Source organism: Carcharodon carcharias, chromosome 15 (assembly GCF_017639515.1).
Source record: "Carcharodon carcharias isolate sCarCar2 chromosome 15, sCarCar2.pri, whole genome shotgun sequence".
NCBI lineage: Eukaryota > Metazoa > Chordata > Chondrichthyes > Lamniformes > Lamnidae > Carcharodon > Carcharodon carcharias.
Window position 1 is genome coordinate 52378883 of NC_054481.1, and position 23099 is coordinate 52401981.

A 23099-nucleotide genomic window follows, 5' to 3' on the forward strand; every position below is an offset into this window, starting at 1 on the left:
TGTGTCAAACCACTGTATATCCAGAATTTCACACCACTGTGCATCCACAGTGTCCCTCCACTGTGCAACCTGAGTTCTCACAACTGTGCAACGAGTATCTTCCCCCACTGTGCACCCTAGTATCCCTCCAATGTGTATCCAGAGTGTTCCACCACTGTGTATCCAGAGTGTCCCAACACAGTGCACCCAGAGGGCTTTGCCACTGTGCATCTAGTGTGCCGCCCAACTGCACATCCAGAATTTCACAACACTGTGCATCCAGAGTGACCCTCCTCTTTGCATCCAGATTGCCACTCCACTGTGCATCCAGAATTTCCCCCAAACTTTTCATCCATAGTGTCCTCCACTGTGCATCCAGAGTTCCCACCACTGTGCATCCAGAGTGTCCCCACTTTGCATCCAGAGTGTCCCGCCACTGTGCATTCAGCGTGTCCCACCACTGTGCATCAAGAGAGTCCCTCCACTTTGCATCCAGATTGCCCCTCCACCGTGCATCCAGATTCTCCCTCCACTTTGCATCCAGTGTGTCCCCCACCGTGCATCCACAGTAGCCCTCCACTGTGAATCAAGAGTTCCCACAACTGTTCATCCAGAGTCTCCCTTCAATGTGCATGCAGAGTCTCCCTCCAATGTGCATTCAGACTGTTCCGCCAATGTGCATCCAGAGTTTCCTGGCAATGTGCATTCAGAGTGACCCGCCAATGTGCGTCCAGAGTGTCCTGACACTGTTCATCCAGTGTGTCTTGCCACAGTGCATCCAGTGTCCCCCCCCCACTGTACAACCAGAATTTCACACCACTGTGCATCCAGAGTGTACTTCCACTGTGCATCCAGAGTGTCACTCCACTGTGCATCAAGAGTGTCCCACCACAGTGCATCAAGAGAGTCCCTCCACTTTGCATCCAGATTGCCCCTCCGCTGTGCATCCAGATTCACCCTCCACTTTGCATCCAGAGTGACCCCCAATGTGCATCCACAGTGTCCCTCCACTGTGCATCCAGAGTTCCCACCACTGTGCATCCAGAGTGTCTTTCCACTGTGCACCCTTTGTGTCCCCTCACTCTACATCCAGAATTTCACACCAATGTGCATCCAGAGTGTCTCTACGATGTGCATTCCGAGCGTTCCGCCACTGTGCATTAAGAGTGTCCTCGCAATGTGCATTCAGAGGGTCCCACCACTGTGCATCCAGTGTGTCACCCCACTGTATATCCAGAATTTCACACCACTGTGCATCCACAGTGTCCCTCCAATGTGCATCCTGAGTTCTCACAACTGTGCAACCAGTATCTCCCCCTACTGTGCACCTTAGTATCCCTCCAATGTGCATCCAGAGTGTTCCACTACTGTGCATCCAGAGTGTCCTGGCAATGTGCATCCTGGTGTCCCGCCACTATGCATCCAGAGTTCCCACCACAGTGCATCCAGTGTGTCCCACCACTGTGCATCCAGAGTGATCCTCCACTGTGCATCCAGTGTGCCGTCCCACTGCACATCCAGAATTTCACACCACTGTGCAGTGAGTTCCCACCACAGTGCATCCAGTGTGTCCCACCACTGTGCATCCAGAGTGATCCTCCACTGTGCATCCAGAGTGTCCACCCGCTTTGCAACCAGAGTGTCCTGGCAATGTGCATTCAGAGTGTCCCACCACTGTGCATCCAGAGTGTCCCGACACTGTGCATCCAGTGTGTATTGCCACTGTGCATCCAGTGTGTCCCCCCACTGTACACCCAGAGTTTCACACCACTGTGCATCTAGAGTGTACTTCCACTGTGCATCCAGAGTGTCACTCCAATGTGCATCAAGAGTGTCCCACCACAATGCATCTAGAAGGGTCCGGCAACTGTGCATCCAGCTTGCCCCGCATCTGTGCATCAAGAGAGTCCCTCCACTTTGCATCCAGGTACACCCTCCACCGTGCATCCAGATTCTCCCTCCACTTTGCATCCAGAGTGTCCCCCCACTGTGCATCCACAGTGTCCCTCCACTTTGCATCCTGAGTTCCCATCACTGTGCAAAGAGTATCTCCCCCCACTGTGCACCCTAGTATCCCTCCAATGTGCATCCAGAGTGTACCACCACTGTGCATCCAGAGTGCCCTGGCAATGTGCATCCTGGTGTCCCGCCACTGTGCATCCAGAGTTCCCACCACAGTGCATCCAGTGTGTCCCACCACTGTGCATCCAGAGTGATCCTCCACTGTGCATCCAGAGTGTCCACCCGCTTTGCAACCAGAGTGTCCTGGCAATGTGCATTCAGAGTGTCCCACCACTGTGCATCCAGAGTGTCCCGACACTGTGCATCCAGTGTGTATTGCCACTGTGCATCCAGTGTGTCCCCCCACTGTACACCCAGAGTTTCACACCACTGTGCATCTAGAGTGTACTTCCACTGTGCATCCAGAGTGTCACTCCAATGTGCATCAAGAGTGTCCCACCACAATGCATCTAGAAGGGTCCGGCAACTGTGCATCCAGCTTGCCCCGCATCTGTGCATCAAGAGAGTCCCTCCACTTTGCATCCAGGTACACCCTCCACCGTGCATCCAGATTCTCCCTCCACTTTGCATCCAGAGTGTCCCCCCACTGTGCATCCACAGTGTCCCTCCACTTTGCATCCTGAGTTCCCACCACTGTGGAACATGTGTCACCACCCACTGTGCATCCAGAGTATCCCTCCAATGTGCATCCAGAGTGTTCTTCCACTGTGCATCCAGAGTGTCCCGCCATGGTGCATCCAGAGTGTCCTGCCACTGTGCATCTTGAGTGTTCCACCAAAATGCATTCCAGATTGTCCCACAACTGTGCATCTACAGTGTCCCCCACTGTGCATCCAGAGTGTCCTGCCACTGTCCATCCAGTGTCCCGCCACTGTGCATCCAGAATGTCGTGCCATTGTGCATCCAGTGTGTCCCACCGCTGTGCATCCAGAGTGATCCTCAACTGTGCATCCAGTGTGTCCACCCGCTTTGCAACCAGAATCTCTCTCCCCATTCAGAGGTTCCCACACCGTGTATCCAGAGTGTCTCTCTACTGTGCATCCAGAATGTCCTGGCAACGTGCATTCAGAGTGTCCCACCACTGTGCATCCAGAGTGTCCCGACACTGTGCATCCAGAGTGTTTTGCCACTGTGCCTCCAGTGTTTTGTCCCACTTTACATCCAGAATTTAACACCACTGTGCATCCAGAATGTTCCCCCGACTTTGCATTCATGGTGTCCCACCACTGTGCATCCAGAGTGACCCACCACTTTGCATCCAGAGTGTCCACCACTGTGCATCCAAAGGGTCCTGCCACTGTGCTTCCAGCGTGTCCCGCCACTGTGCATCAAGAGAGTCCCTCCATCTTGCATCCAGATAGCCCCTCCACCGTGCATTCAGATTCTCCCTCCACTTTGCATTCAGAGTGCCCCCCCACTGTACATCCAGAATTTCATGCCACTGTGCATCCAGAATGTCCCTCCTCTTTGCCTCCAGATTGCCCGTGCACTGTGCATCCAGAGTGTTCCCCCCACTTTGCATCCATAGTGCCCCTCCACTGTGCATCCACAGTGTCCCAATACAGTGCATCCAGAGTGACCCACCACTGTGCTTCCAGAGAGTCCCCCACTGTGCATCCAGAGTGTCCCACCACTGTGCATCCAAAGCGTCCTGCCACTGTGCATCCTGAGTGTTCCACCAAAATGCATCCAGAATGTCCCAACACTGTGCATCTAGAGTGTTCCCCACCATGCATCCAGAGTGTCCCGCCTCTGTCCATCCACAGTATCCCGCCACTATGCATCCAGAATGTCGTGCCACTGTGCATCCAGTGTGTCCCACCACTGTGCATCCAAAGTGATCCTCCACTATGCATCCAGGCAGTCCACCCACTTTGAAACCATAATCTCCCTCCCCGTAGCATCCAGAGTTTCCCCCACTGTGCATTAGGAGTGTCCCACCACGGTGCAACCAGAGTGTCCTGGCTATGTGCATTCAGAGTGTCCCGCCACAGTGCAACCTGCGTGTCCCACCACTGTGCATCCAGAGTGTCCCAACACTGTGCATCCAGAGTGTTTTGCCAATGTGCCTCCACTGTGACCCCCCACTTTACATCCAGAATTTCACACCACTGTGCATCCAGAGTGTCCCTCCTATTTGCATTCAGATTGCTCCTCCACTGTGCATCCAGAGTGTTCCCCCCTTTGCATCTATAGTGTCCCTCCACTGTGCATCCAGAGTTGCAACCACTGTGCATCCAATGTGTCCCCCGATTGTGCATCCACCGTGTCCCTCCACTGTGCAAACAGAGTCTCCCGCAACTTGGCATCCAGAGAGTCCTGCCACTGTGCATACAGAGTGTCCCACCACTGTGCATCCAGAGTGTACCACCACTGTGCATCCAGAGAGACCCTCCACTGTGCATCGAGAGGGTGCTTCCGCTTTGCATCCAGAGTGTTCCACCAAAATGCATCCAGAGTGTCCCACCGCTGTGCATTGAGAGTGACCCGCACTGTGCATCCAGAGTGTTCCGCCACTGTCCATCCACAGTGTCCTGCCACTGTGCATCCAGAATGTCCCACCACTGGGCATCCAGAGTGATCCTCCACTGTGCATTCAGAGTGTCCACCCACTTGGCAACCAGAGTCTCTATCCCCAAAGCATCCAGAGGTTCATGCACCGTGCATCCAGTGTGTACCTCCACTGTGCATCCAGAGTGTCCTGGCAATATGCATTCAGAGTTTCCCACCAGTGTGCATCCAGAGTGACCCGTCACTGTGCATCCAGAGTTTTCCAACACTGTGCATCCAGTGTGTTTTGCCACTGTGACTCCAGTGTGTCCCAACACTGTACATCCAGAATTTCACACCACTGTGCATCCAGAGTTTCCCTCCTATTTGCATCCAGATGGCCCCTCTACTCTGCATCCAGAGTGTTCCCCACACTTTGCACCCATAGTGTCCCTCCACTGTGCATCCAGAGTTCCCACCACTGTGCATCCAGAGTTCCCACCACTATGCATCCAGAGTGTAATTCCACTGTGCATCCAGAGTGTCACTCCACTGTGCATCAAGAGTGTACCACCACCGTGCATCCAGAGGGTCCATCGACTGTGCATCCAACGTGTCCCACCACTGTGCATCAAGAGAGTCCATCCAATTTGCATCCAGATTGCCCCTCCACCGTGCATCCAGATTCTCCCTCCACTTTGCATCCAGAGTGTCCCCCCACTGTGCATCCAGAGTGTCCCAACACTGTGCATCCAGAGTGTTTTGCCACTGTGACTCCAGTGTGTCCCCACACTGTCCATCCAGAATTTCACAACACTGTGCATCCAGTGTTTCCCTCCTATTTGCATCCAGATTACCCCTCTACTGTGCATCCAGAGTGTTCTGCGCATTTTGCATCCATGGTGTCCCTCCACTGTGCATCCAGAGTTCCCACCACTGTGCATCCAGAGTTCCCACCACGATGCATCCAGAGTGTACTGCCACTGTGCATCCTCAGGGTCTGGCGACTGTTTATCCAATGTGTCCCACCACTGTGCATCAAGAGAGTCCCTCCACCGTGCATCCAGATTGCCCCTCCACTGTGCATCCAGATTCTCCCTCCACTGTGCATCCAGAGTGTCCCGACAATGTGCATCCAGAGTGTTTTGCCACTGTGACTCCCGTGTGTCCCCACACTGTTCATCCAGAATTTCACACCACTGTGCATCTACTGTGTCCTGACACTGTGCTCCAGACTGTATTGCCACTGTGCATCCAGTGTGTCCCCCCGCAATCCATCCAGAATTTCACATCATTGTGCATCCAGAGTGTCCCTCCTCTTTGCATCCAGATTGCCCCTCCACTGTGCATCATGAGTGTTCTCCCCAGTTTGCATCCATAGTGTCCCTCCACTGTGCATCCAGATTTCCCACCATGGTGCATCCAGAGTGTCCCACCACGGTGCATCCAGAGTGATCCACAACTGTGCATCCAGAGTGTCCAGCCACTGTGCATCTTGAGTGTTCCGCCAAAATGCATTCCAGATTGTCCCACCACTGTGCAGCTTGAGTGTCCTCCACTGTACATCCAGAGTGTCCCACTACTGTGCATCCAGAGTGTCCACCCACTTTGCAACCAGAGTCTCTCTCCCCATAGCGTCCAAATGTTCCCGCAATGTGCATCCTGCGTGACCCGCAACTCTGCATCCAGAGTATCCTGGAAATGTGCAATCAGAGTGTCCCACCACTGTGCATCCAGACTGTCCCGCCACTGTGCATCCAGAATGTCCTGACACTGTGCTTCCAGAGTGTTTTGCCACTGTGCCTCCAGTGACCCCCACCACTGTACACCCAGAATTTCACACCACTGTGCATCCAGAGTGTCCCTCCTCTTTGCAGCCTGATTGCCCCTCCAATGTGCATCCAGAGTGTTCCCCCACTTTGCATCCATAGTGTCCCTCCACTGTCCATCCAGAGTTCCCTCAACTGTGCCTCCAGAGTGTCCTGCCACGGTGCATCCAGGGTGATGCACGACTGTGCATCGAAAGTGTCTCGCCACTGTGCATCCAGCGTGTCCCGCCACTGTGCATCAAGAGAGTCCCTCCACTTTGCATCCAGATTGCCCCTCCACCGTGCATCCAGATTCTCCCTCCACTTTGCATCCAAAGTGTCCCCCCACTGTGCATCCACAGTGTCCCTCCACTGTGCATCCAGAGTTCCCCCCACTGTGCATCCAGAGTGTCCCAACACTGTGCATCCAGAGTGTTTTACCACTGTGACTCCAGTGTGTACCCACACTGTCCATCCAGAATTTCACACCACTGTGCATCCGGAGTTTCCCTCCTATTTCATCCAGATTGCCCCTCTACTGTGCATCCAGAGTGTTCCCCGCACTTTGCAGCTATAGTGTCCCTCCACTGTGCATCCAGAGTTCCCATCACTGTGCATCCAGAGTTCCCACCACTATGCATCCAGAGTGTACTTCCACTGTGCATCCAGAGTTCCCTCAACTGTGCCTCCAGAGTGTCCTGCCACGGTGCATCCAGGGTGATGCACGACTGTGCATCGAAAGTGTCTCGCCACTGTGCATCCAGCGTGTCCCGCCACTGTGCATCAAGAGAGTCCCTCCACTTTGCATCCAGATTGCCCCTCCACCGTGCATCCAGATTCTCCCTCCACTTTGCATCCAAAGTGTCCCCCCACTGTGCATCCACAGTGTCCCTCCACTGTGCATCCAGAGTTCCCCCCACTGTGCATCCAGAGTGTCCCAACACTGTGCATCCAGAGTGTTTTGCCACTGTGACTCCAGTGTGTACCCACACTGTCCATCCAGAATTTCACACCACTGTGCATCCGGAGTTTCCCTCCTATTTCATCCAGATTGCCCCTCTACTGTGCATCCAGAGTGTTCCCCGCACTTTGCATCTATAGTGTCCCTCCACTGTGCATCCAGAGTTCCCATCACTGTGCATCCAGAGTTCCCACCACTATGCATCCAGAGTGTACTTCCACTGTGCATCCAGAGTCTCAATCCGCTGTGCATCAAGAGTGTACCACCACTGTGCATCCAGAGTCTCAATCCGCTGTGCATCAAGAGTGTACCACCACTGTGCATCCAGAGGGTCTGGCTCATGTTCATCCAATGTGTCCCACCACTGTGCATCAAGAGAGTCCCTCCACTTTACATCCAGATTGCCCCTCCACCGTGCATCCAGATTCTCCCTCCACTTTGCATCCAGAGTCTCCCCCCACTGTGCATCAAGAGTATCCCGACACTGTGCATCCAGAGTGTTTTGCCACTCTGACTCCCGTGTGTCCCCACACTGTCCATCCGGAAGTTCACACCACTGTGCATCCACAGTGTCATGTCACTGTGCTCCAAACTGTCTTGCCACTGTGCATCCAGTGTGTCCCCCCGCAATCCATCCAGAATATCACATCATTGTGCATCTAGAGTGTCCCTCCTCTTTGCATCCAGATTGCCCCTCCACTGTGCATCATGAGTGTTCACCCAGTTTGCATCCATAGTGTCCCTCCACTGTGCATCCAGATTTCCCACCACGGTGCATCCAGAGTGTCCCACCAAGGTGCATCCAGAGTGACCCACCACTGTGCATCCAGAGTGTCCAGCCACTGTGCATCTTGAGTGTTCCACCAAAATGCATTCCAGATTGTCCCACCACTGTGCAGCTAGAGTGTCCTCCACTGTACATCCAGAGTGTCCCGCCACTGTGCATCCAGAGTGTCCACCCGCTTTGCAACCAGAGTCTCTCTCCCCGTAGCATCCAAATGTTCCCGCAATTTGCATCCTGCGTGACCCACCACTGTGCATCCAGAGTGTCCTCGCAATGTGCAATCAGAGTGTCCCACTACTGTGCATCCAGACTGCCCCGCCACTGTGCATCCAGAGTGTTTTGCCACTGTACTTCCAGTGACCCCCACCACTGTACAACCAGAATTTCACACCACTGTGCACCCAGAGTGTCCCTCCTCTTTACATCCAGATTGCAACCTCCAATGTGCATCCAGAGTGTTCCCCCACTTTGCATCCATACTGTCCCTCCACTGTGCATCCAGAGTTCCCTCAACTGTGCATCCAGAGGGTCCCGCCACGGTGCATCCAGGGTGACGCACCACTGTGCATTGAAAGTGTCTCACCACTGTGCATCCAGCGTGTCCCGCCACTGTGCATCAAGAGAGTCTCTCCACTTTGCACCCAGATTGCCCCTCCACCGTGCATCCAGATTCTCCCTCCACTTTTCATCCAAAGTGTCCCCCCACTGTGCATCCACAGTGTCCCTCCACTGTGCATCCAGAGTTCCCACCACTGTGCATCCAGATTGTCTTGCCACTGTGCATCCATTGTGTCCCCTCACTTTACATCCAGAATTTCACACCACTGTGCATCCAGAGTGTCTCTACGATGTGCATTCCGACTGTTCTGCCACTGTGCATTAAGAGTGTCCTCGCAATGTGCATTCAGAGGGTCCCGCCACTGTGCATCCAGAGTGTCCCGACACTGTGCATCCAGAGTGTCTTGCCACTGTGCATCCAGTGTGTCCCCCCACTGTACATCCAGAATTTCACACCACTGTGCATCCAGAGTGTCCTGGCAATGTGCTTTCCGAGTGTCACGCCACTGTGCATCCAGAGTGTCCCGCCTTTTTGCATCCAGTTTGCCCCTCCGCTGTTGCATCCATAATGTTCCCTGCACTTTGCATCCATAGTGTCCCACCACAGTGCATCCAGAGTTCCCAACACTGTGCATCCAGAGTGTACTTTCACTGTGCATCCAGAGTGTCACTCCACTGTGCATCAAGAGTATCCCACCACGGTGCATCCAGAGGGTCAGGCGACTGTGCATCCAACGTGTCCCACCACTGTGCATCAAGAGAGTCCCTCCACTTTGCATCCAGATTGCCCCTCCACCGTGCATCCAGATTCTCCCTCCACTTTGCATCCAAAGTGTCCCCCCCATTGTGCATTCACAGTGACCCTCCACTGTGCATCCTGAGTTTAGCACCACTGTGGAACCAGAGTCTCCCCACTATGTGCACCCAGAGTGTCCCTCCAATGTGCATCCAGAGTGTTCCACCACTGTGCATCCAGAGTGTCCTGGCAATGTGCATTCCGAGTGTCCCGACACTGTGCATCCAGAGTGTGCACCCACTTTGCAACCAGAATCTCTCTCCCCGTAGCATCCAGAGGTTCCCCCACAGTGCATTAGGAGTGTCCCACCACTGTGCAACCAGAGTGTCCTGGCTATGTGCATTCAGAGTATCCCACCACTGTGCATCCAGCGTGTCCCACCACTGTGCATCCACAGTGTCCCGACACTGTGCATCCAGAGTGTTTTGCCAATGTGCCTCCTCTGTGACCCCCCCCCCCCGACTTTACATCCAGAATTTCACACCACAGTGCATCCAGAGTGTCCCTCCTATTTGCATCCAGATTGCCCCTTCACTGTGCATCCAGAGTGTTCCCCCACTTGGCATCCATAGTGTCTCTCCACTATGCATCCATAGTGTCCCTCCACTGTGCATCCAGAGTTCCCACCACTATGCATCCAGAATGTACTTCCACTGTGCATCCGGAGTGTCACTCCACTGTGCATCAAGATTGTACCACCACTTTGCATCCAGAGGGTCCAGCGACTGTGCATCCAATGTGTCTCACCACTGTGCATCAAGAGAGTCCCTCCACTTTGCATCCAGATTGACCATCCACTGTGCATCCTGGGTGTTCTCCCAAGTTTGCATCAATAGTGTCCCTCCACTGTGCATCCAGAGTTCCAACCATGGTGCATCCAGAGTGTCCCACCACAGTGCATCCAGAGAGAACCAACACTGTGCATCCAGAGTGTCGCCCACTGTGCATCCAGAGTGTCCCGCCACTTTGCATCCAGAGTGTCCTGCCACTGAGCATCTTGACTGTTCCACCAAAATGAATTCCAGATTGTCCCACCACTGTGCATCTACATTGTCCCCCACTGTGCATCCAGAGTGTCCTGCCACTGTCCATCCAGTGTCCCGCCACTGTGCATCCAGAATGTTGTGCCACTGTGCATCCAGAGTGTCCCACCACTGTGCATCCAGAGTGATCCTCCACTGTGCATCCAGAGTGCCCACCCGCTTTGCAACCAGAGTTTCTCTCCCCATAGCATCCAGAGGTTCTTGCACCATGCATCCAGAGTGTCCCTCTACTGTGCATCCAGATTGTCCTGGCAATGTGCATTCAGAGTGTCCCACCACTGTGCAGCCAGACTGTCCCACCACTGTGCATCCAGAGTGTCCCACCACTGTGCATCCAGAGTGATCCTCCACTGTGCATCCAGAGTGTCCACCCGCTTTGCAACCAGAGTCTCTCTCCCCATAGCATCCAGAGTTTCCCGACACTGTGCATCCAGTGTGTCTTGACACTGTGCATCCAGTGTGCCACCCCCCCCCCCCACCCCCCACGGTGCATCCAGAGTGTCACTCCACTGTGCATCAAGAGTGTCCCACCACTGAGCATCCAAAGGGTCTGGGAACTGTGCATCCAGCGTATCACGCCACTGTGCATCAAGAGATTCCCTCCACTGTGCATCCAGAGTGTCCTGCCAATGCGCATTCTGAGTTTCCCGCCACTGTGCATCAAGATTGCCCCTCCACTGTGCATCCTGGATGTTCCCCTCCAATTTGCATCCATAGTGTCCCTCCACTGTGCATCTAGAGTTCAAACCACGGTGCATCCAGAGTGTCCCACCACGGTGCATCCAGAGTGACCCACCACGGTGCATCCAAAGTGTCGCCCACTGTGCATCCAGAGTGTCCTACCACTGTGCATCTTGAGTGTTCCACCAAAATGCATTCCAGATTGTCCCACCACTGTGCATCTACATTGTCCCCCACTGTGCATCCAGAGTGTCCTGCCACTGTCCATCCAGTGTCCCGTGACTGTGCATCAGAATGTCGTGCCACTGTTCGTCCAGAGTGTCCCACCACTGTGCATCCAGAGTGTCCCACCACTGTGCACCCAGACTGTCCCACCACTGTGCATCCAGAGTGTCCCACCACTGTGCATCCAGAGTGTCCTGGCAATGTGCATTCAGAGGGTCCCACCACTGTGCATCCAGAGTGTCCCACCACTGTGCATCCAGAGTGTCCTGTCATTGTCCATCCAGTGTCTTGCCACTGTGCATCCAGAATGTCGTGCCACTGTGCATCCAGAGTGTCCCACCACTGTGCATCCAGAGTGTCCACCTGCTTTGCAACCAGAGTTTCTCTCCCCATAGCATCCAGATGTTCTCGCACCGTGCATCCAGAGTGCCCCTCTACTGTGCATCCAGAGTGTCCATGCAATGTGCATTCAGAGTGTCCCACCACTGTGCACCCAGACTGTCTCACCACGGTGCATCTATAGTGTCCTACCACTGTGCATCCAGAGTGATCCTCCACTGTGCATCCAGAGTGTACACCCGCTTTGCAACCAGAGTCTCTCTCCCCATAGCATCCAGAGGTTCCCGCACTGTGCACCCAGAGTGTCCCTCTACTGTGCATTCAGAGTGTCCTGGCAATGTGCATTCAGAGTGTCCCACCACTGTGCATCCAGAGTGTCCCGCCACTGTGCGTCCAGAGTGTCCCGACACTGTGCATCCAGAGTGTTTTGCCACTGTACCTCCAGTGTGTCCCCCCACGTTACAACCAGAATTTAACACCACTGTGCATCCAGAATGTTCCCCAAACTTTGCATCCATAGTATCCCAACACGGTGCATCCAGAGTGACCCACAACTGTGCATCCAGAGTGTCCACCACTGTGCTTCCAGCGCATCCTGCCACTGTGCATCAAGAGAGTCCCAGCATGTTGCATCCAGCTTGCCCTTCCACCGTGCATCCAGATTCTCCCTCCACTTTGCATCCAGAGTGTCTCTCCCACTGTACATCCAGAATTTCACGCCACTGTGCATCCAGAGTGTCCCTACTCTTTGCATCCAGATTGCCCCTCCACTGTGCATCCAGAGTGTTCCCCCCAATTTGCATCCATATTGTCCCTCCACTCTGCATCCAGAGTTCCCACCACTGTGCATTCAGAGTGTCCCACCACGGCTCATCCAGAGTGACCCACCACTGTGCATCCAGAGTGTCCTGACACTGTGCATCCAGAGTGTCTTGCCACTGTGCATCCACTGTGTCCCCCCACTGTACATCCAGAATTTCACACCACTGTGCATCCAGAGTGTCCTGGCAATGTGCTTTCCGAGTGTCACGCCACTGTGCATCCAGAGTGTCCCGCCTCTTTGCATCCAGTTTGCCCCTCCGCTGTTGCATCCATAATGTTCCCTGCACTTTGCATTCATAGTGTCCCACCACAGTGCATCCAGAGTTCCCAACACTGTGCATCCAGAGTGTACTTTCACTGTGCATCCAGAGTGTCACTCCACTGTGCATCAAGAGTATCCCACCATGGTGCATCCAGAGGGTCGGGCGACAGTGCATCCAGATTGCCCCTCCACCGTGCATCCAGATTCTCCCTCCACTTTGCATCCAGAGTGTCCCCCCCATTTGGCATTCACAGTGACCCTCCACTGTGCATCCTGAGTTTAGCACCACTGTGCAACCAGAGTCTCCCCACTATGTGCACCCAGAGTGTCCCTCCAATGTGCATCCAGAGTGTCCCGCCACTGTGCATCCAGAGTGTCCCGACACTGTGCATCCAGAGTGTTTTGACACTGTGCCTCCAGTGACATCGCCCCCCCCACGTTACAACCAGAATTTATCACCACTGTGCATCCAGAATGTTCCCCAAACTTAACATCCATAGTATCCCAAAACGGTGCATCCAGAGTGAATCACTACTTTGCATCCAGAGTGTCCACCACTGTGCATCCAGAGGGTCCCGCCACTGTGCTTCCAGCTTGTCCTGCCACTGTGCATCAAGAGAGTCCCACCACATTGCATCCAGTTTGTCCTTCCACCGTGCATCCAGTTTCTCCCTCCACTTTGCATCCAGAGTGTCACCCCCACTGTACATCCAGAATTTCACGCCACTGTGCATCCAGAGTGTCCCTACTCTTTGCATCCAGAGTGTACTTCCACTGTGCATCCAGAGTGTCACTCCACTCTGCATCAAGAATGTCCCACCACTGTGCATCCAGAGTGTCCCGCCAATGTGCATCCAGAGTGTCCACCCACTTTGCAACCAGAATCTCTCTCCCCGTAGCATCCAGAGGTTCCCCCACAGTGCATTAGGAGTGTCCAACCACTGTGCAACCAGAGTGTCCTGGCTATGTGCATTCAGTGTGTCCCACCACTGTGCATCCAGCGTGTCCCACCACTGTGCATCCACAGTGTCCCTCCACTGTGCATCCTGAGTTCCCAGCACTGTGCAACCAGTATCTCCCCCAACTTTGCACCCTAGTATCCCTCCAATGTGCATCCAGAGTGTTCCGCCACTGTGCATCCAGAGTGTCCTGGCAATGTGCATCCGTGTGTCCCGCCACTGTGAATCCAGTGTGTCACAACACTGTGCATCCAGAGTGCCTTGCCACTGTGCTTCCAGTGTGCCGCCCCACAGTACATCCAGAATTTCACACCACTGTGCATCCAGAGTGTCCTGGCAATGTGCATTCCGAGTGTCCCGACACTGTGCATCCAGAGTGTGCACCCACTTTGCAACCAGAATCTCTCTCCCCGTAGCATCCAGAGGTTCCCCCACAGTGCATTAGGAGTGTCCCACCACTGTGCAACCAGAGTGTCCTGGCTATGTGCATTCAGAGTGTCCCACCACTGTGCATCCAGCGTGTCCCTCCACTGTGCATCCACAGTGTCCCTCCACTGTGCATCCTGAGTTTCCAGCACTGTGCAACCAGTATCTCCCCCACCTTTGCACCCTAGTATCCCTCCAATGTGCATCCAGAGTGTTCCGCCACTGTGCATCCAGAGTGTCCTGGCAATGTGCATCCGTGTGTCCCGCCACTGTGAATCCAGTGTGTCACGACACTGTGCATCCAGAGTGCTTTTCCACTGTGCTTCCAGTGTGCTGCCCCACAGTACATCCAGAATTTCACACCACTGTGCATCCATAGTGTCCCTCCTTTTTCAATCCAGATTGCCACTCCACTGTGCATACAGAATTTTCCCCAAATTTTGCATCCATAGTGTCCTCCACTGTGCATCCAGAGTGTCCTGGCAATGTGCATTCCGAGCTTCCCGTCACTGTGCATCCAGATTGCCCCTCCACTGTGCATCCTGGTTGTTCCCCCAAGTTTGCATTCATAGAGTCCCTCCACTGTGCATCCAGAGTTCCAACCATGGTGCATCCAGAGTGTCCCACCACAGTGCATCCAGAGTGACCCACCACTGTGCATCTAGAGTGTCGCCCACTGTGCATCCAGAGTGTCCCGCCAATGTGCATCCAGAGTTTCCAGCCACTGAGCATCTTGACTGTTCCACCAAAATGAATTCCAGATAGTCCCACCACTGTGCATTTAGATTGTCCCCCACTGTGCATCCAGAGTGTCCTGCCACTGTCCATCCAGTGTCCCGCCACTGTGCATCCAGAATGTTGTGCCACTGTGCATCCAGAGTGTCCCACCACTGTGCATCTAGAGTGATCCTCCACTGTGCATCCAGAGTGTCAACCTGCTTTGTAACCAGAGTTTCTCTCCCCATAGCATCCAGAGGTTCTCCCACCGTGCATCCAGAGTGCCCCTCTACTGTGCATCCAGAGTGTCCATGCAATGTGCATTCAGAGTGTCACACCACTGTGCACCCAAATTGTCCCACCATTGTTCATCTAGAGTGTCCTACCACTGTGCATCCAGAGTGATCCTCCACTGTGCATCCAGAGTGTCCACCCGCTTTGCAATCAGAGTCTCTCTCCCCATAGCATCCAGAGGTTCCCGCACCGTGCATCCAGAGTGTTCCCCCACTGTGCATCCAGAGTGTCCCACCACTGTGCATCCAGAGTGTCCCGCCACTGTGCATCCAGAGTGTTTTGCCACTGTGCCTCCAGTGTGTCCCCCCACGTTACAACCAGAATTTAACACCACTGTGCATCCAGAATGTTCCCCAAACTTTGCATCCATAGTATCCCAACACGGTGTATCCAGAGTGACACACAACTGTGCATCCAGAGTGTCCACCACTGTGCATCCAGAGGGTCCCACCACTGTGCTTCCAGCGCATCCTGCCACTGTGCATCAAGAGTGTCCCACCACGTTGCATCCAGCTTGCCCTTCCACCCTGCATCCAGATTCTCCCTCCACTTTGCATCCAGAGTGTCCCCCTACTGTACATCCAGAATTTCACGCCACTGTGCATCCGGAGTGTCCCTACTCTTTGCATCCGGATTGCCCCTCCACTCTGCATCCAGAGTGTTCCCCCAATTTGCATCCATAATGTCCCTCCACTCTGCATCCAGAGTTCCCACCACTGTGCATTCAGAGTGTCCCACCACGGCTCATCCAGAGTGACCCACCACTGTGCATCCAGAGTGTCCCGACACTGTGCATCAAGAGTGTCTTGCCACTGTGCATCCAGTGTTTCCCCCCACTGTACACCACTGTGCATCCAGAGTGTCCTGGCAAAGTGCTTTCTGAGTGTCACGCCACTGTGCATCCAGAGTGTCCCACCTCTTTGCATCCAGTTTGCCCCTCCGCTGTTGCATCCATAATGTTCCCTGCACTTTGCATCCATAGTGTCCCACCACAGTGCATCCAGAGTTCCCAACACTGTGCAGCCAGAGTGTCACTCCACTGTGCATCAAGAGTATCCCACCACGGTGCATCCAGAGGGTCGGGCGACTGTGCATCCTGCATGTCCCACCACTGTGCATCAAGAGAGTCCCTCCACTTTGCATCCAGAGTGTCCCCCCCATTGTGCATTCACAGTGACCCTCCACTGTGCATCCTGAGTTTAGCACCACTGTGCAACCAGAGTCTCCCCACTATGTGCACCCAGAGTGTCCCTCCAATGTGCATCCAGAGTGTTCCACCACTGTGCATCCAGATTGTCCTGGCAATGTGCATTCCGAGTGTCCCGACACTGTGCATCCAGAGTGTGCACCCACTTTGCAACCAGAATCTCTCTCCCCATAGCATCCAGAGGTTCCCCCACAGTGCATTAGGAGTGTCCCACCACTGTGCAACCAGAGTGTCCTGGCTATGTGCATTCAGAGTGTCCCACCACTGTGCATCCAGCGTGTCCCTCCACTGTGCATCCACAGTGTCCCTCCACTGTGCATCCTGAGTTTCCAGCACTGTGCAACCAGTATCTCCCCCAACGTAACACCCTAGTATCCCTCCAATGTGCATCCAGAGTGTTCCGCCACTGTGCATCCAGATTGTCCTGGCAATGTGCATCCGTGTGTCCCGCCACTGTGAATCCAGTGTGTCACGACACTGTGCATCCAGAGTGCCTTTCCACTGTGCTTCCAGTGTGCCGCCCCACAGTACATCCAGAATTTCACACCACTGTGCATCCATAGTGTCCCTCCTTTTTCAATCCAGATTGCCACTCCACTGTGCATACAGAATTTTCCCCAAATTTTGCATCCATAGTGTCCTCCACTGTGCATCCAGAGTGTCCTGGCAATGTGCATTCCGAGCTTCCCGTCACTGTGCATCCAGATTGCCCCTCCACTGTGCATCCTGGTTGTTCCCCCAAGTTTGCATTCATAGAGTCCCTCCACTGTGCATCCAGAGTTCCAACCATGGTGCATCCAGAGTGTCCCACCACAGTGCATCCAGAGTGACCCACCACTGTGCATCTAGAGTGTCGCCCACTGTGCATCCAGAGTGACCCACCAATGTGCATCCAGAGTTTCCTGCCACTGAGCATCTTGACTGTTCCACCAAAATGAATTCCAGAGTGTCCCACCACTCTGCATCCAGAGTGTCCCGCCAATGTGCATCCAGAGTGTCCTGACATTGTTCATCCAGTGTCCTGGCACTGTGCATCCAGAATGACATGCCACTGTGCATCCAGAGTGTCCCACCACTGTGCATCTAGAGTGATCCTCCACTGTGCATCCAGAGTGTCCACCTGCTTTGCAACCAGAGTTTCTCTCCCTATAGCATCCAGAGGTTCTCGCACCGTGCATCCAGAGTGCCCCTCTACTGTGCATCCAGAGTGTCCATGCAATGTGCATTCAGAGTGTCCCACCACTGTGCACCCAGACTGTCCCACCACTGTGCATCCAGAGTGTCCCACCACTGTGCATCCAGAGTGATCCTCCACTGTGCATCCAGAGTGTCCACCCGCTTTGCAACCAGAGTCTCTCTCCCCATAGCATCCAGAGGTTCCCGCACCGTGCATCCAGAGTGTCCCTCTACTGTGCATCCAGACTGTCCTGGCAATGTGCATTCAGAGTGTCCCACCACTGTGCATCCAGAGTGTCCCACCACTGTGCATCCAGAGTGTCCCGACACTGTGCATCCAGATTGTTTTGCCACTGTGCCTCCAGTGCCCCCCCCCCCCCCCCCGCGCAGGTTACAACCAGAATTTAACACCACTGTGCATCCAGAATGTTCCCCAAACTTTGCATCCATAGTATTCCAAAACGTTGCATCCAGAGTGACTCACCACTTTGCATCCAGAGTGTCCACCACTGTGCATCCAGAGGGTCCCGCCACTGTGCTTCCAGCGTGTCCTGCCGCTGTGTATCAAGAGAGTCCCACCACGTTGCATCCAGCTTGGCCCTTCCACCGTGCATCCAGATTATTCCTCCACTTTGCATCCAGAGTGTCACCCCCACTGTACACCCAGAATTTTTCGTCACTGTGCATCCAGAGTGTCCCTACTCTTTGCATCCAGAGTGTACTTCCACTGTGCATCCAGAGTGTCACTCCACTCTGCATCAAGAATGTCACACCACTGTGCATCCAGAGTGTCACGCCACTGTGCATCCAGAGTGTCCCGCCATTGTCCATCCAGTGTCCTGCCACTGTGCATCCAGAATGTCGTCCCACTGTGCATCCAGAGTGTCCAACCACTGTGCATCTAGAGTGATCCTCCACTGTTCATCCAGAGTGTCCACCTGCTTTGCAACCAGAGTTTATCTCCCCATAGCATCCAGAGGTTCCCGCACCGTGCATCCAGAGTGTTCCTCTACTGTGCATCCAGAGTGTCCTGGCAATGTGCATTCAGAGTGTCCCCCACTGTGCATCCAGAGTGTCCCACCACTGTGCATCCAGAGTGTCCCGCCACTGTGCATCCAGAGTGTTTTGCCACTGTGCCTCCAGTGTGTCTCCCCACGTTACAACCAGAATTTAACACCACTGTGCATCCAGAATGTTCCCCAAACTTTGCATCCATAGTATCCCAACACGGTGTATCCAGAGTGACACACAACTGTGCATCCAGAGTGTCCACCACTGTGCATCCAGAGGGTCCCGCCACTGTGCTTCCAGCGCATCCTGCCACTGTGCATGAAGAGTGTCCCACCATCCAGCTTGCCCTTCCACCCTGCATCCAGATTCTCCCTCCACTTTGCATCCAGAGTGTCCCCCTACTGTACATCCAGAATTTCACGCCACTGTGCATCCGGAGTGTCCCTACTCTTTGCATCCGGATTGCCCCTCCACTCTGCATCCAGAGTGTTCCACCAATTTGCATCCATAATGTCCCTCCACTCTGCATCCAGAGTTCCCACCACTGTGCATTCAGAGTGTCCCACCACGGCTCATCCAGAGTGACCCACCACTGTGCATCCAGAGTGTCCCGACACTGTGCATCAAGAGTGTCTTGCCACTGTGCATCCAGTGTTTCCCCCCACTGTACACCACTGTGCATCCAGAGTGTCCTGGCAAAGTGCTTTCTGAGTGTCACGCCACTGTGCATCCAGAGTGTCCCACCTCTTTGCATCCAGTTTGCCCCTCCGCTGTTGCATCCATAATGTTCCCTGCACTTTGCATCCATAGTGTCCCACCACAGTGCATCCAGAGTTCCCAACACTGTGCAGCCAGAGTGTCACTCCACTGTGCATCAAGAGTATCCCACCACGGTGCATCCAGAGGGTCGGGCGACTGTGCATCCTGCATGTCCCACCACTGTGCATCAAGAGAGTCCCTCCACTTTGCATCCAGAGTGTCCCCCCCCATTGTGCATTCACAGTGACCCTCCACTGTGCATCCTGAGTTTAGCACCACTGTGCAACCAGAGTCTCCCCACTATGTGCACCCAGAGTGTCCCTCCAATGTGCATCCAGAGTGTTCCACCACTGTGCATCCAGATTGTCCTGGCAATGTGCATTCCGAGTGTCCCGACACTGTGCATCCAGAGTGTGCACCCACTTTGCAACCAGAATCTCTCTCCCCATAGCATCCAGAGGTTCCCCCACAGTGCATTAGGAGTGTCCCACCACTGTGCAACCAGAGTGTCCTGGCTATGTGCATTCAGAGTGTCCCACCACTGTGCATCCAGCGTGTCCCTCCACTGTGCATCCACAGTGTCCCTCCACTGTGCATCCTGAGTTTCCAGCACTGTGCAACCAGTATCTCCCCCAACGTAACACCCTAGTATCCCTCCAATGTGCATCCAGAGTGTTCCGCCACTGTGCATCCAGATTGTCCTGGCAATGTGCATCCGTGTGTCCCGCCACTGTGAATCCAGTGTGTCACGACACTGTGCATCCAGAGTGCCTTTCCACTGTGCTTCCAGTGTGCCGCCCCACAGTACATCCAGAATTTCACACCACTGTGCATCCATAGTGTCCCTCCTTTTTCAATCCAGATTGCCACTCCACTGTGCATACAGAATTTTCCCCAAAATGTGCATGCATAGTGTCCTCCACTGTGCATCCAGAGTGTCCTGGCAATGTGCATTCCGAGCTTCCCGTCACTGTGCATCCAGATTGCCCCTCCACTGTGCATCCTGTTTGTTCCCCCAAGTTTGCATTCATAGAGTCCCTCCACTGTGCATCCAGAGTTCCAACCATGGTGCATCCAGAGTGTCCCACCACAGTGCATCCAGAGTGACCCACCACTGTGCATCTAGAGTGTCACCCACTGTGCATCCAGAGTGACCCGCCAATGTGCATCCAGAGTTTCCTGCCACTGAGCATCTTGACTGTTCCACCAAAATTAATTCCAGAGTGTCCCACCACTCTGCATCCAGAGTGTCCCGCCAATGTGCATCCAGAGTGTCCTGACATTGTTCATCCAGTGTCCTGGCACTGTGCATCCAGAATGACATGCCACTGTGCATCCAGAGTGTCCCACCACTCTGCATCTAGAGTGATCCTCCACTGTGCATCCAGAGTGTCCACCTGCTTTGCAACCAGAGTTTCTCTCCCTATAGCATCCAGAGGTTCTCGCACCGTGCATCCAGAGTGCCCCTCTACTGTGCATCCAGAGTGTCCATGCAATGTGCATTCAGAGTGTCCCACCACTGTGCACCCAGACTGTCCCACCACTGTGCATCCAGAGTGTCCCACCACTGTGCATCCAGAGTGATCCTCCACTGTGCATCCAGAGTGTCCACCCGCTTTGCAACCAGAGTCTCTCTCCCCATAGCATCCAGAGGTTCCCGCACCGTGCATCCAGAGTGTCCCTCTACTGTGCATCCAGACTGTCCTGGCAATGTGCATTCAGAGTGTCCCACCACTGTGCATCCAGAGTGTCCCGCCACTGTGCATCCAGAGTGTCCCGACACTGTGCATCCAGATTGTTTTGCCACTGTGCCTCCAGTGCCCCCCCCCCCCCCCCCCCCGCAGGTTACAACCAGAATTTAACACCACTGTGCATCCAGAATGTTCCCCAAACTTTGCATCCATAGTATCCCAAAACGTTGCATCCAGAGTGACTCACCACTTTGCATCCAGAGTGTCCACCACTGTGCATCCAGAGGGTCCCGCCACTGTGCTTCCAGCGTGTCCTGCCGCTGTGTATCAAGAGAGTCCCACCACGTTGCATCCAGCTTGGCCCTTCCACCGTGCATCCAGATTATTCCTCCACTTTGCATCCAGAGTGTCACCCCCACTGTACACCCAGAATTTCACGTCACTGTGCATCCAGAGTGTCCCTACTCTTTGCATCCAGAGTGTACTTCCACTGTGCATCCAGAGTGTCACTCCACTCTGCATCAAGAATGTCACACCACTGTGCATCCAGAGTGTCACGCCACTGTGCATCCAGAGTGTCCCGCCATTGTCCATCCAGTGTCCTGCCACTGTGCATCCAGAATGTCGTCCCACTGTGCATCCAGAGTGTCCAACCACTGTGCATCTAGAGTGATCCTCCACTGTTCATCCAGAGTGTCCACCTGCTTTGCAACCAGAGTTTATCTCCCCATAGCATCCAGAGGTTCTCGCACCGTGCATCCAGAGTGTCCCTCTACTGTGCATCCAGACTGTCCTGGCAATGTGCATTCAGAGTGTCCCACCACTGTGCATCCAGAGTGTCCCGCCACTGTGCATCCAGAGTGTCCCGACACTGTGCATCCAGATTGTTTTGCCACTGTGCCTCCAGTGCCTCCCCCCCCCCCCCCCGCAGGTTACAACCAGAATTTAACACCACTGTGCATCCAGAATGTTCCCCAAACTTTGCATCCATAGTATCCCAAAACGTTGCATCCAGAGTGACTCACCACTTTGCATCCAGAGTGTCCACCACTGTGCATCCAGAGGGTCCCGCCACTGTGCTTCCAGCGTGTCCTGCCGCTGTGTATCAAGAGAGTCCCACCACGTTGCATCCAGCTTGGCCCTTCCACCGTGCATCCAGATTATTCCTCCACTTTGCATCCAGAGTGTCACCCCCACTGTACACCCAGAATTTCACGTCACTGTGCATCCAGAGTGTCCCTACTCTTTGCATCCAGAGTGTACTTCCACTGTGCATCCAGAGTGTCACTCCACTCTGCATCAAGAATGTCACACCACTGTGCATCCAGAGTGTCACGCCACTGTGCATCCAGAGTGTCCCGCCATTGTCCATCCAGTGTCCTGCCACTGTGCATCCAGAATGTCGTCCCACTGTGCATCCAGGGTGTCCAACCACTGTGCATCTAGAGTGATCCTCCACTGTTCATCCAGAGTGTCCACCTGCTTTGCAACCAGAGTTTATCTCCCCATAGCATCCAGAGGTTCTCGCACCGTGCATCCAGAGTGCCCCTCTACTGTGCATCCAGAGTGTCCATGCAATGTGCATTCAGAGTGTCCCACCACTGTGCACCCAGACTTTCCCACCACTGTGCATCCAGAGTGTCCCAACACTGTGCATCCAGAGTGATCCTCCACTGTGCATCCAGAGTGTGCACCCGCTTTGCAACCAGAGTCTCTCTCCCCATAGCATCCAGAGGTTCCCGCACCGTGCATCCAGAGTGTCCGGCTACTGTGCATCCAGAGTGTCCTGGCAATGTGCATTCAGATTGTCCCACCACTGTGCATCCAGAGTGTCCCGCCACTGTGCATCCAGATTGTCCTAACACTGTGCATCCAGAGTGTTTTGCCACTGTGCCTCCAGTGTGTCCCCCCACATTACAACCATAATTTAAAACCACTGTGCATCCAGAATGTTCCCCAAACTTTGCATCCGTAGTATCCCAACACGGTGCATCCAGAGTGACCCACCACTTGGCCTCCAGAGTGTCCACCACTGTGCATCCAGAGAGTCCCGCCACTGTGCTTCCAGCGTGTCCTGCCACAGTGCATC